Source organism: Pongo pygmaeus, chromosome 3 (assembly GCF_028885625.2).
Source record: "Pongo pygmaeus isolate AG05252 chromosome 3, NHGRI_mPonPyg2-v2.0_pri, whole genome shotgun sequence".
Classification (NCBI taxonomy): Eukaryota; Metazoa; Chordata; class Mammalia; order Primates; family Hominidae; genus Pongo; species Pongo pygmaeus.
Window position 1 is genome coordinate 197,640,257 of NC_072376.2, and position 14,189 is coordinate 197,654,445.

The window sequence follows — 14,189 nt, forward strand, 5'->3', positions numbered from 1 at the left end:
ATAGAAAACCTTACATATGGGTCTTGAGGAATTCTTGCACTTTTTCTCCCACTTTATGACACACTTCCATGTGCCATTCTATCTAAACAAAATAAAATAAAATCAACTCCAAAAGCAGAGGGCAAAGTCATAACCCATCTCAGCAAAGGTTTATTAAATTTCATTCATCCCAGAAGCTTCTCTGCCAACATTTTTCATCTTTTTCCTGTCTTCCTTTCCAATTTTATGATTTTTTTTCTTTTCCACCTAAGGAAACCTTCTAGCATCTCTTTGCCTACACTAAGCCTTTTCATATCTACAGCTCTTCCCACTACCATTAAAAGGCAAAAGGAAGAGAGGAGGATCTTTGTATACTTGTCTCTGTTGTACAGTATATGAATGTATGCCAGGTGTGGTGGCATATGCCTATATTCCCAGCTACTCAGGAGGCCAAGGGAAGAAGGTTGTCTTGAGCCCAAGAGTTCTGGGCTGTAGTGTGCTCTGTCCACTGGGTGTCTGCACTAAGTTCAGCATCAGTGTGGCGACCTCCTGGGAGTGGGGAATCACCAGGTAGACTAAGGAGGGTTGAACCTGCCCAGGTTAAAATAGAACAGATAAGAATTCTGTGCTGATAAGTAGTAAGATCCAACCTGTAAATAGCCACCACACTCCAGCCTGGGCAACATAGTGAGCCCTTGTCTCTAGAAAAATAAAATAAAATAAACCTTTTTAAAAAATGAATCTAAATTCACATGTAATGATACCTTTCTTGGAGATTGTTTTACTTGAGAGCTGGCAACATAAATTCTTGACTTTTCAACACTGAGTTCCTCTAGTTTTTTTTTACAGTATTTTAGATCACTGCTTTTCAAAGGTTAATGTACATTGGAATCTCCTACAGATTCTGATAAAATGCAGATTTCGATTCAGTAATTCTGGAGTAGGCCTAAGATTCTGTGTTCCTCAAAGACTCTCAGATGATGGCCAATGCTACTGGTTCTTAGACCTCACTTTGAATGGCAAGATTTATATTATTTCATTTTTTTCTGACTGCCCTCAAAACACTTCAGTGCAGTTGTTAAGATTATTTTTGTTGTTGCAACTCTCATGTTACATACAGGAAACTTCAGGAACCCTGCTTGGCTGATGATCTCACCTCCTCTTAGCTTTGAAGATGGGGTTGGAGTTATCCAGCCAGTGCATGCTGTGTTGGAGACAGTGCCACATGGGGCCCTTTCTAAGACAGACAGGGGCATGGTGACAGGGAGACACTAGTGGGAACATTTCTATATGGGTCTTTAATGAATCAAGAATCTGGTTACTGTTTAAAAGAGTGTCTTGAATGGGTTTGTCAGAAGAGCCAAGGAGCCTCTGTTTGGAACAGTTCTCAAATGGCATGATTGTAGTATAAGGTAGGGAGCGTATGAATGGCTTCTTTTCAGGAGAAGAAAAAGAGCAAGGGGATTGAAGTAATGGGGAGCCACTGGGCTCATCTTTCAGCTGAGTCTGCCCAGCTCTCATTAGCGTACCCTCCTTATAGGTATGAACTGAAAAGGGAAGTTGGAGGGTTGTGTCTATGGAAGGGACTAGGGGACCTGGGGAACTGAGGACCAGGGATTACAGTCTCATATTCAGTAAAGGACTCAAAAGTCAGTGATCCAAGTAATGACCAGAGAATATTAGAAAAGGAAAAACAGCAGCCAGCTGCATTCTTAGATGTTATTAGAAATCAAGGCATGTATAGCTGAGGAGTGCTCAGAGACCCTCTGGTTCTGACCCTGTGTTTGCAGGTAAAGAAACTAACATTCAGGAAGTTGGATGACTTGCTCAAGGTCATAATATTGGGTAGGGCTTTTAGCTGGCTTTTGAACTCGTGGTTCCAAGCTCTTTGCAGTTGAACATATTTGTTGTTTCTCACATCAATTAACTCTAACACATTTAATTAGATTTAAAAATTGTTCCCATGGATTAAATTCTGTTTTTGAAATTGTGCAGGCAGTGCCCTGGAAAAAAAAATCAGCAATAAAGGCCATAGCTATGTCCCCAGAGCTCAGCTATGGCACTTGTGGGCAGCTACATAGTTTGAAGTTTGAACAAAAGTTTTCTGAAAAGGAATTTGGAGGAAAGACACTTTATTACAGTGAACAGTTTGCAAACTGGGGAGACACCGTCTTCCTGTATAAGGAAGGTGTGCATTTCAGAGAACAAAGAGAGGGTGTGGCTTTTGTAGGTTCTAAATCAGGTATGTTTATGCAAATAAATGATTCAAACTTGCTTAGTTCTGATTGATCAATGCAGCTGAGTTTTGATTGGTTGACACAGCTAGGCCCTGATTGGCCAAGGTAGGGGAGCTCTTATTGGTTGGTTCAGGCAAGCTCTGAAAGTCCACAGTTAAACATAGGTGTAGGTTTTCCCAGAACTCAGAGTACATCTGTGACCTCTAGCCAGCAAAGGGCCACTTGGCTCTGTTATAAATGTAGGCCCAGTTAGCAGCTCAGGATCTGTCTTGAAGGATTGGCTCTTTCAGGTGCACATTTGTTCACAAAAGCATGGTTGGCTTCTTCACACAAGGACAGGTTTCTTCACAGAGAATCAGTTATACACTCCTGAGCATATTTAACTCCCACAGCCCATCAAGTAGATGATAATATTCTTATTTTACAAATAAGGAAACTGAGACTCGGAATAAATAAATTGTTGCAGGTCACGCATTTGCACCGAGATTCAGCCCCAGGCCTGCCTTCTCCCACTCCCGTGCTCCTTCCGCCCACTGCCTGGCCCCTACCCTGCTGTTTCCTCCTGGGTGTGCCAGGAGCACTGACCAGGGTCTCTGGGGACAGGACTCGGTTTTATAAAGTGCTGGGAGAAGTAGGAGAATTCAGAGGGAAATGGGATCTGATGCTTGGATTATGGGAGAAGCAAGATAAAAGATGCTAAAGGCAGGAGAAGCAATGGGAAAATGTCTGCCTGGTGTCCAGTGGTCCCTGTGCAGCTGCTCTTCTCTGTTGTTTTTGTGAAGGGATCATGCAAGGTACTTTCCAGCAACTGTTTTAGACTTTTGTTTTTGATGAGCTGGAAGAGCAGCAGGTAGGTAGGTGGTGGGGGCCCTCTTTTTCACTTTTCTTTCTCTCTTTCCTTGTCGTGAGCTCAGGGGCCATAAGCCACCCATTCAACAGCCAAAGAATGAAGCAGATCTTGGCAATGTTACCATTTCTGTAACTACTCGAGGCTTGCTGCCCTTTGACGGACTGGAGTGGAGCGCTTCAGGGGAAAAGCAGTACCCACCATCACCGTGGCATCTCTGCTCAACGCTGACCATCACGTTGAATTTCTGTTTATGTCTGTAGTAAGATAATCAGCTGGAAAGCAGATTGCTATTGAGAGGGTTTTCTGGTTTTCTTAATAGGTCAAAAACCAAATTAGATGACCCACATCATAGGTCCGGATCAGTTTAGAGAAATCCCTCCAGTCCTTCAGTGGCATCCTTAGCAGGAGGTTCTGACTTGGAGGAAATGGACAGCCTGCATTTTCTGGAACTGAGAGGTTGCAGGAAGAAGGAAAGAGAGGGAGATCAAGGATGACAAAATCTGGGATTTCGGTTTATCTCTTCTCTCAGGACAGAAACAGCTCTCAAGCAGGAAGAGAGAGGCTTTAGAAATACCCAGATCAGTGAGCCTGGGAACCTTGATTGTCCACTTTTCTGGGAAGAGGAAGGGGAAGTTTCTGGTCTCAGAGAATTCCAGCTCAGCACCACACCCAAAACGGTGCAAGTGGATGACAGTTAAACCCAAGGCGGGGCTGTCGGCTGCAGGGGCCTGCATGTGGCACCCTGGAGTCCTGACAGTTTCCCCGAGTCACATGAAGGGCACACAGCCGTGCTGAGATGCCTTGGCACACAGAGATCTCGGATGGCTTCAAACAAGCCTTAGTGAATCAGTCATCAAAACCAGAAAACAGTTTCCAGGTCCTCAGACTCCACCGCGGTCTGCAGCGCATCACCCCAAAAGGCCAGAGGAGGCCAGTCACACCTCAGAGGGCAACAGTGCAGGAAGGGGCCCAACCCAGCCGCTTTGTTGCACAGACTGGCGTGTAAATACAGGATACAAAATGGGCCTCACTGTCTGCTCTGCCATGAGTTTGCCTAAGCCACACCTCTCCTCTCTAACTAGGGTGAACAAACATCACCTGCTGTACTGGCATAATTATTAATAGTACCCTCTTTCTCTCTCAAACACATCTCGGATTGATCTGACATAAGTGGTTAAAAAATAAATATTATAGAATAAGATGCATGCTGTAATTCCAAGTAATAATGAGAAAAAGCTCACCTATGTGTGTAAGGTTCCTCTATGCAGGGAGCATATTTGGAAGGACACTGCTAACCACGGTTACCTGAGGATGGTTTGGGGACACAGACAGTACTGCCTTATTTTTACATGCATTGCATTTTGAACCAGGCACTTGTTTCTAAAAATGAAAAAAGTGCCCATTTTGGAAGACGATTTATAATGGTCACTCTATCCAGAGCACAGGCATCACCTTGCCGTGGAGCCGGGGAGGGCAATCAAATCCGAACACCTGCACGTCTCTGCTAAGGGGCTGAGTGTTTGTTTTAAACTGGAGTAGTTTCTATCATTGCAAACAGACTAAGTTTACCAGCTCATGCTAAACATAGTTCAGTTTGTTTTTCCTATTACCCAGTGGGCACGGGCTCATGAGGAAAATTAAAGCAGCGGAGGAGATGCAGAGTCAACATCTGTGCCCATCTGGGGGCAGTGTGAGTGGTTTTGTGAACACGCTGTAGTTGAATTCTGACTTTTGAGAGGTTGGTTACTCATTTCTTCCAGTAGACAGAAATAGTATTTGTTTGCTGGAGGATGAGCTGCTTTATTTCTATTTTCAGAGTTTCACTTTGGGTCCACAGTGGGGCCTATAACCAATGCTGGAGGTTCCCAGCCAATGAGAGTGGAGCGGCGCATGGCTGTCCTGCAGATGGTGACAGGTGGGGACTCTGCCCCTTCACTCTTGGAGGTCAGGTAGGGCTAAATGGCTGCAGTCCCCTAAGCAGTCAGTCCTTTTTTAAAAAAGTAAGAACAATGGCCTGTATTTGTTAAACTTTTTTTTTTTTTTTTTTGGTAACACAAGAAAGGATCATTGTGGCGCTGAGCCTCCAGTGCCATCAGACTCAGGGTTCCGGGTAGGCAGGGTCACAGCTGGGCACCCCGTTGTGCTGCTCCAGGCACTGGCCCTGTGTCCTGGCCTTGGGGTTGAGTCTCGGGGTTGGCTGCATGCGTTGGTGTGATTTCAGGGCATACACACGGAACGTGCTGCCCAGGTGCTTGGGCCCAGGGAAGCCACGTGTCTCAGCCCTGCAGAGTTGTCCTGGTGTTGTGCACAACCTGGCTGGTGGCTTGGAAAGCAAACAGTACCCCCGACCCCACGGGTGTCTGTGGGCACTAGGCCCCACGTTCGGGTTCTCTGGCGTCTCCCAAGCTGAGCATCACCGGACCCAGACCCGTCACAGCCATGCTGAGCTTGCCCGTGAGTGACGTTCCGAGGAAGGCATGGGGCTTTCTGGGGCAGGAAGCAGGGAAAGAGGCTCTCAAAACAGCAGGAGATGGGAGCGCGCTGTCCAGGAACTGTTCTCCGCCTCCCTCTGCCATCCAGGCGCCTGCTGCCAGGTCCCCTCTGCCAGGCTCCTGATGCTCCCTGGGCCTCGTAGACCAGGGGTGCCCAGCAGCTTGGCCAGATCAGCTTGCCGTTTTTCCTCAAACATCACCCTTGCCAGGGGTGCCCCCGCCCCCGCTCCTCCCCTTCTTGGGACAGACATCCTTCCTTAGGTCCAGTAATTCCGGTGCTTCCAATAAAAAACACCGCGAGTCTCTTGTCCGCCCTAAGCAGGAGCAGGGGGATTGCAGTGTGAGAGGCGTCCTCCTGCGGCCTAGGTAGGAGGATGGATCTCCAGGAGCCTCCCCGCTGACCCCTGTGGCTGGACGAATGTGTCATTTGTTGTATGTGCCCTGACATGGAGAAGGCTGGAAAGCTCTCCCTGGTACTATTTCACACGAAATGGCATTGTGGACTGCAGGCTCAAAAGCACAGGCAACAAAACCGAAAACAGACAAATGGGACTTGTTAAACTAAAGAGCTTCTGCACAGCAAAAGAAATAATCAACAGAGTGAGCAGACAACCAACAGAATGGGAGGTAATATTTGCAAACTATTCATCCAACAGGGAACTAATTTCCAGACGATACAAGGAGCTCAAACACCTCAACAACAACAAAGACAAATAATCCCATTTGCAAAAAATAAAAATTAAAAAAAAGGAATAGACCTTTTTCAAAAGAAGACCTACAGATGTCCTACAGGTATATGAAAAGATGCTCAACATCACTAATCATCAGAGAAATGCAAATCCAAACCACAATGAGATAGCATCTTACCCTGCCAGAATGGCTATTATTGAAAAGACTGAAAATCACAGATGTTGGCAAGGATGTAGAGAAAAAAGAACTCATTCGCTGTTGGTGGGAATGTAAATTAGTGCAACCTCCATGGAAAACAGTATGGAGATTTTTCGGACTAAAAATAGAGCTACCATTTGATCCAGCAACTCCACTATTGGGTATCTATGCAAAAGGAAAACAATTTATCAAAAGTATCTTCACTCATATATTTATTGTAGCACTAGTCACAATAGTAAAGCTATAGAACCAACCTAAGTGTCCATCAATGGAAGAAGAAAACCCTCTGGATAAAGAAAATATGTTATTTACACAATAGAATACTACCCGGCATCAAAAAGAATGACTTCACGTTTTTTGCAGCAACATGGGTGAAACTGGTGGTCATTATCTTAAGTGAAACAAGCCAGACAGAAAGTCAAACAACTCATGTTTTCATTCATAAGTGGGTGCTAAAAATTGTGTCCACATGTATGTAGAAAGTGGAATGACAGACAATAGGTCCTCAGAAGGGTGAGGGGGCAGGAGACGGGTAGATAACAAGAAATTGCCTAATGGATGCAATGTACATTATTTGGGTGATGGGTACCCTAAAGCCCTGACTTGGCCGCTAGGCAATCTATGCATGTAACAAAATGGCACTTGTACACCATACATTTATACACATTTCTTTAAAAAGAAAAATAAATACATCCCCCCAAAAATGAGATTGTGTCAAGTGTTACTCTGTAGGTTCGGACGTCAGTAGAAGCAATATTATACCTAAACCTAATAGCATTCTGATTCACATGTTCATGACTTCATGGCAGCAGGTAGACCTCACACCCTCCTCCAGCCCTTTCAGATAGACGCCCACACAGGTAAGAATAAGGGAAGAACCAGGGTCTGTAGAAGCTGGCAGTTGGGGAACCCTTACAATAGTTGACTATTCCCCAATACTCTGCATTGCTTTTTGCAGGAGGAAGATGTACGCTAGTCAAGTCACCTAAAGTTGAGTATTGGGAGAAGGAAAGGGGAATTAACATTTATGAAGAACCAAAAAATAGATGCTATGAGTGTTCTGTATGCTAGACTCTCAATTTAATCTTTCAGATACTCTGTGATGTCCCATGTTTCATCAAATCTGAGACATGTTCCCTACCAACCCACAATTTGACATCTAAAATTAAGGACATCTTAAAATCCGCAGCCCCCTACAGTCAATATTTGTCAACTAACTGTCATGACACAGTTGTGACTGCCCAGAAATGCTAACATGATTATAAAAATGATTATATAATTAAGAATCTAATTAGTCCAAAAGAGAACTTTAAGCAAAGTTAAAATAAAAATTCTAAGTAATAAGAAACCATCGTATTATAATTTAGTTGGCACTGGTACACAAGCAAGTCAAAGAAATGCAAATCCAAATTAAAAATCCAAGTACAAGCGTCAGCAGCAAAACTTACAGTGACTAGAAAGAAAGTCCTAGTGGTAATTACACAACACACTTTAGGCCATAGGGACCAAACGGCTGTGAGGAGGAGGCCAAGGAAGGGATGAACCAGATGTGCTCAGCAACATTTCTGAAGGGAGAGACAAAAGTTGGCTGATTTTCCATCATTGTTCTGCCAGTTTAAGAGCCAGAACCAGAAGTTTTGGTTTCTCAATGCATTATTTTTAAAATACTGCATCACCAAAGTTTTTGATAACAATTTTAGGAAAAATTAGCCAAAACTTAGAAATAAGACAGAGGGAGGGCAGCACCTCCTCTCAATGTCAGATAGACCACTTATTGCCTAATGGAATGCACTGCTTTTAATTGTTCGTTTTTGAGACGGATCCTCGCTCTGTTGCCCAGACTGGAGTGCAGTGGTGCGATCTCAGCTCATTGCAACCTCCACCTCCCAGGTTTAAGCAACTGTCCTGCCTCAGCCTCCCAAGTAGCTGGGATTACAGGCACGCACCACCATGCCTGGCTAATTTTTGTATTTTTAGTAGAGATGGGGTTTCGCCATGTTGGCCAGGCTGATCTTGAACTCCTGACCTCAGGTGATCTGCCCACTTCGGCCTCCCAAAGTGCTCTGGGAGTCTTATGAGTCTTATGATTCTAATGTTACATGTTTTTTAGTTATTTGCATTTATGATATTAAATTGAAAGGATAAGTTTTTAAAATTTGAAAACAATATGTGGTCATTTCAACAACTTAATATGCTGCTTTATTTTTATGTTTATTTTATATGATTTTTTAAAGTTATCTAAGTATTTGGGGAAGCTTCTCAGTCAGATACCCTTGAAAAAATCTGAATATAATAAATTTGTAAAGGAAATGTCAATATTTGAGGGGATTCCATAGCATATTTAATTAGCCCCCATAAATATTGTAAGTATACTTTTTCCATTTTTTATATTCAGGTTTCTTTTTGAATATTTTCATTTCTGATTGACAGATTTTCCCAAATACTAAACTAAGTGCATGTTGAGCAGGCACTTTCCTAATAAAGTAATAAGATTTAGAAGCTGAACTTTAAAAACTTAAGAACTAGCTTCAATAAATTGAATATTAATTTTTAAAATCAAAATAGTCCCTGAATAATCTTTTCTACCTCAGAGAACTCCAAGAATTACAGACACCCACATTCACTTTTGGGTAGAGCAGGCAGAGGCCAGACTAGCTCATCACCGCTGACCCTTTCAGAGCCTCAGTGGGTGAAATGAGTGCACCCTCATAATGAGAGCTGCTATGTTTGGGATCTCTCCTTGCTCCTCCATTCGTGATCTTACTTTCCTTTCAGTCCTAAAGATTCAAACACGTGGTGTCAGTGTTGCTCTAAAGCACAGACCGATTCCCAGGGTCAGGCTATAAATTCTTTAACTAAATCCACTGACAAATCACCCAGAAAAGCTTTTAATATGTTTGCAGGCTTAACCACAGGAGCAAAGCAAATTGTTCTTGAGATCTTCAAAGCAGGCTTGCAGGTTTCACCAGTTCTTCCGCTTGCCCTGGGCAGGTCTGCAAGTCTGCTGGAACCTGGCACACAGCGGGCCTCCTGGCCAGCCACCCCATTCCTGAGCTTCCTCTCCATGCAAGAGTCCATTTGTAAAACAAACAACGGGCTTGGAGTTGCTTCTCCCCTTCACCACCAGTAAGCACTTCATGCAGGTAGAAAAGCCGGAGGAGGAAAAGGTATTGAAACACAGTAGAAAAAACAAATGAACAAATGGAAATAATGAGTTGAACTCAGAGGCTCCCAGCTTCAGGAATCATTTCTGACACTTGGCATTTGCCTCCTGCAGCAGAATCGCGTCTTCGTTGTTTCTCCCCGTTCAGTTCTTCCACTTCTCGATCCTCAAACTCATGCAGGGATTTGAATGTGTTGGGTGGTTGGTTTCGTTGCTTATTTTAATTTTTTAAAACCATAAATGCCTTGTGCTTAGGAGCCTGATTATTTTTCAGCTGGATGTACAAATCTCGCCCTCTCCCCAGCCTCTCGTCTTTCTGATCTTCTACCCTCCACCACATGGGAGGGCACAGATTCCCTTGTGTCCCAGCCCTGCTGCAGCAGGCGGTTAGACAAAACCGCATTGTCATTTATAAACGCAGAAATCAAGCTCTCTCTCTCCCCGCGCTTTACCCACCCACCCCCTTTTTCTGTTCTCTCTCCTTTCTCTCTGTTCCTTTTCTGTAATGTCAAATCTATTCCACTAAGGGGTTGCTCTTTGACTAATTCTGCCACTTAATTTTCTAACATTCATTCTTGACTCTCAAGGAGGAAACTCCCATTTTGAGTGACATTTCTCATGACTGCATGAATGTGGACCTGTTTCTCAATACGTCAAAGGAAAGGGTATTCACAACCTAGCCTTGCTCTCAGGAGGTGGAGTGGGGTTTTTCACTCCATGGAGGAATGAAGAATTGAGCCTGGAATGCACACCACTGTCCAGCAAACCAGAAGGCCTCTGCATTCTGCAGGTTCCGCTCTCTGGTCTGGAAAGATCTCCCAGCAGGTGGAGGCCATTGTCCTTGCCTGACCCAGTCCCTGCTGAAGCAGTTAGAGGGCGAGGCCCAGACCTCCTCCAGACTCGGGACAATCAGTCCCTGGATTCAGACCCTGGGCACAGCCGGGCCTACTCCAGAAGGGTGTGGAAGGAGGAGAGGTGCAGACAGGATTTGTCTAAGGCAGCACCCTTAGCACTTTGCCTCCATCCTTGATCCAGCCGTCTGGCCTGGCTTTCTTTTCAATTTCTTTGGCCCTCAGTTTTCTGTTGTGTCTGCACCATGGAGACTTCGATCACTACCATTGCTGACTTTGGTATTACTGAACCTTTAGCCTTTGGGCCAGCATGCTTTGATTTTGGAATCTGACATCTCTGCCCTGGACCCTGGGGTTGACAGGCGTTTAATGAGGTGCACTCTGTTTCATAGTCTGCTTTTTTCTTTTGATCATTATTCTGAACATTTCCTCTTAGTTGTTTACTGGACTTCTAAATATTATTTTGATGGTTGTGCTGTAATTTATCATGAGATCTCCCATAATATATTTAACTAAATACCTTGTAGTTGGACAATTAGGCTATTTCCAAATTTTCACTCTACCAAATAATGCCTTGGTAAGTATTAGTGTAGTGAAATCTTCAGTTATTTTTTAAAACATTTTAAAATTACACATATTGTAAACAAACATGTTCTTGACAAAAACTTACTTAAAACAGGTAAGACTAAAGTCCTCATTAACCAGCTTCAGTCGAGTTGTTGTTACAGGCATCGTAGAGACAGCCACTATTATTGGTTCATGTGAACTCTTTTTTCAAATGTACGTATGTGTATCTTCAGATACCTAAGTGAGATATAGATAGATAGATATGCTGAATCGTGTTTATTCGTGAGGCCGAGTGGTGCACAGATGTTAACATGCTGTACATTCACTTGGCAGTATGTCTTGGAGACATTTCCATGTCAACACATGAAGATCTGCAACTGCTGTGTGGGATTCCATAATAAGGATAAGCCGACGTTTATTGAGTTATTTTCTTATCCCTGGATATTTGGGGTGTGTTTAGCTTTTGCTAAGACAGACAATGCTGCCTTCAGTCTTCACCTTGTGCACACGTGCAGATGTCTCTCTGGGGAGATTCAGAACGTGGAATTGTTAGGTCATAGAGGAGAAACATTTTGCCCACCAAAGTAGCTGGAAAATAACGCTCTCACCGGAGAGCAGCTGAGGGCACGTGTGCCACCACAACCTCGCCCACGCTTTATATGATCAAACTTTTGATTTTTGCCACTTTGATTAAAAATGGAACCTTGTGTTTTATTTGCATTTCCTTGATTTCTAGTGAGGTTAAGCATCTTTTCAAGTATATTGGTCATACATCCTTTTTTCCTTTTTTTTTTTGAGACAGAGTCTCGCGCTGTCACCCAGACTGGAGTGCAGTGGCACGATCTCAGCTCACTGCAACCTCCATCTTCCAGGTTCAAGCGATTCTCTTGCTTCGGCCGCCTGAGTAGCTGGGATTACAGGTGTGCACCACCACACCCGGATAATTTTTGTATTTTTACTAGAGATGGGGTTTTGCCATGTTAGCCAGGCTGATCTCAAACTCCTGACCTCAGGTGATCTGCCAGCCTCGGCCTCCCAAAGTGCTGGGATTACAGGCATGAGCCACTGCACCCAGCCTGGTCATACATTCTTAATCACCTCAGATTACATGCCTGAAAGTTGGGTTGCTGGGTCAAAGGACATGCAATATATACACAGTGGTCTCCCCTCACCTGCCGTAGGTACATTCCAAGCTCCCCAGTGGATGCTGAAACCACGTAGTTCAGAACCTTCTAGATACTGTCTTTTCCTATGTATACATACTTATGACCAAGTTTAACGTATAAATTAGGCGCAGTAGAAGATTAACAATAATAACTAATAATAAAATAGAGCAATTATAGCAATATACTCTAATAGAAGTTATGTGAATAGGGTTTCTCTCTCTCTCTCTCTGTCAAAATACCTTATTGTATGTAATATTTTTGGACCATAGTTGAACACAGTTATATATTTTGGACAGCATGGTTTCAGGTAACTGAAAAGCAAAGCTGCGAAGAAGCTTTGAGAGAACTACTGTATGTTTTTTACTCTGCGTGTGTGTATGTGTGTGTATGTGTGTTTGTGTGTGTGTGCCCGCCTACCTAGCTCTACCTATCTCATCTATCTAATCTATTGCTTTTAAGGTGGTATTTTTTCCAAGATGTCTTTCTATAATAATTAAACCAATTTATACTCTTACTACGGCATATATAAATGTTTTCTTATACTGTCTACATAAGAGTTTTACTTTTGTTTTTTGTAGGGCAGATAAATAAATATAGCATCTTATTGATTTTACATTTCTTTCATTGAGAGTAAGACTGGCTACTTTCATATCATTTTTGGCAGTTCATTTTTTTTCTTTTGATTAACAGCTTATTTTTTATTTCTCCTAATTCTGTGTGTAGTTGTTCACCTTTATTTTTGTTCTTACCAGTCTAGAAACTCACACGGGTTAAGAATGTCAGCCTACATCTGAGTGTCAATAAGTTGCAGATAGTCAAGGAATAATGCCTCACAGTGTAGTGACATGCTGCCACAGAAGAGGCCCCCAGGAAAATCCACTTTAGGGACCCCTTAAGCAAATATAACTTTATGGGAAGATTGTCCTTCTTTGGTCTCTGATATGGTTTGGATCTGTGTCTCCACCCAGATTCATTTGAATTGTAATTCCCAATGTAGGAGATGGGGCCTGGTGGGAGATGATTCGATCATGGGGGCAGTTTCTCATGCTTTACCACCATCCCCCTTGGAGCTATCGTCCTGATAGTGAGTTCTCACATGATCTGGTTATTTAAAAGTCTGTGGCACCTCTCTGCTCTCTTGGTCCTGCTCCTGCCATGGAAGACACCTGCTCCTGCTTTGCCTTCCACCGTGATTGTGAGTTTCCTAAGGCCTCCCCCAGAAGCAGAAGCTGCTATGCTTCCTGTACAGCCTGCAGAACCATGAGCCAGTTAAACCTGTTTTAAAATAAATTCCTCAGTCTCAGGCATTTCTTTCTTTATAGCAGTGCAAGAATGGACTAACACATTCTCCATGTTGACACCTCGCTTGTAAAGCTGGCTGATGCAGCATTGCAATAAAGTGGTGGATTTTGAATGTCTGAGTGTGATTAGACTCTAGCTGTTTGTTGTAAATGATTGGTAGGTGAATTATGCCATCACAGGCCAGAATGTCCGGCCAGCCTCCATAGCGGGACCATCCCAGCTTATAGGAAATGGAAAGGCTCAGGGACTCCAGAGAGGCCCAGCACTGCCCCTGCCATCCACCAGCTGGAATCAGGGCAGTGCACCTCCCACTGTGTGTGTGTGTGTGTATGTGTGTGTATGTGTGTGAGTACATGTGAGTGTGTGTGTATGTGTGAGTGTTGGTGTATGTGTCAGTGTTTGTATGTGTGAATGTGTGTGTATGTGTGAGTGTGTATGTGTGAGTTTGAGTGTGTGTGCATGTGTGAGAGTATATGAGTGTGTGAGGTGTGAGTGTGTGTATGCATGAGTGTGAGTGTGTGTGTGTGACAGTATGTGTGAGTGTGTGAGTGTGTGAGAGTGTGTGTGACAGGTGTGAGTGTGTGAGAGAGTGTATGTGACAGTAGGTGTGAGTGTGTGTGTGACTGTGTGTGAGTGTGTGAGTGTGTGTGAGTGTGTGACTGTGTGTGAGTGGGTGTGTGAGAGTGTGAGTGTG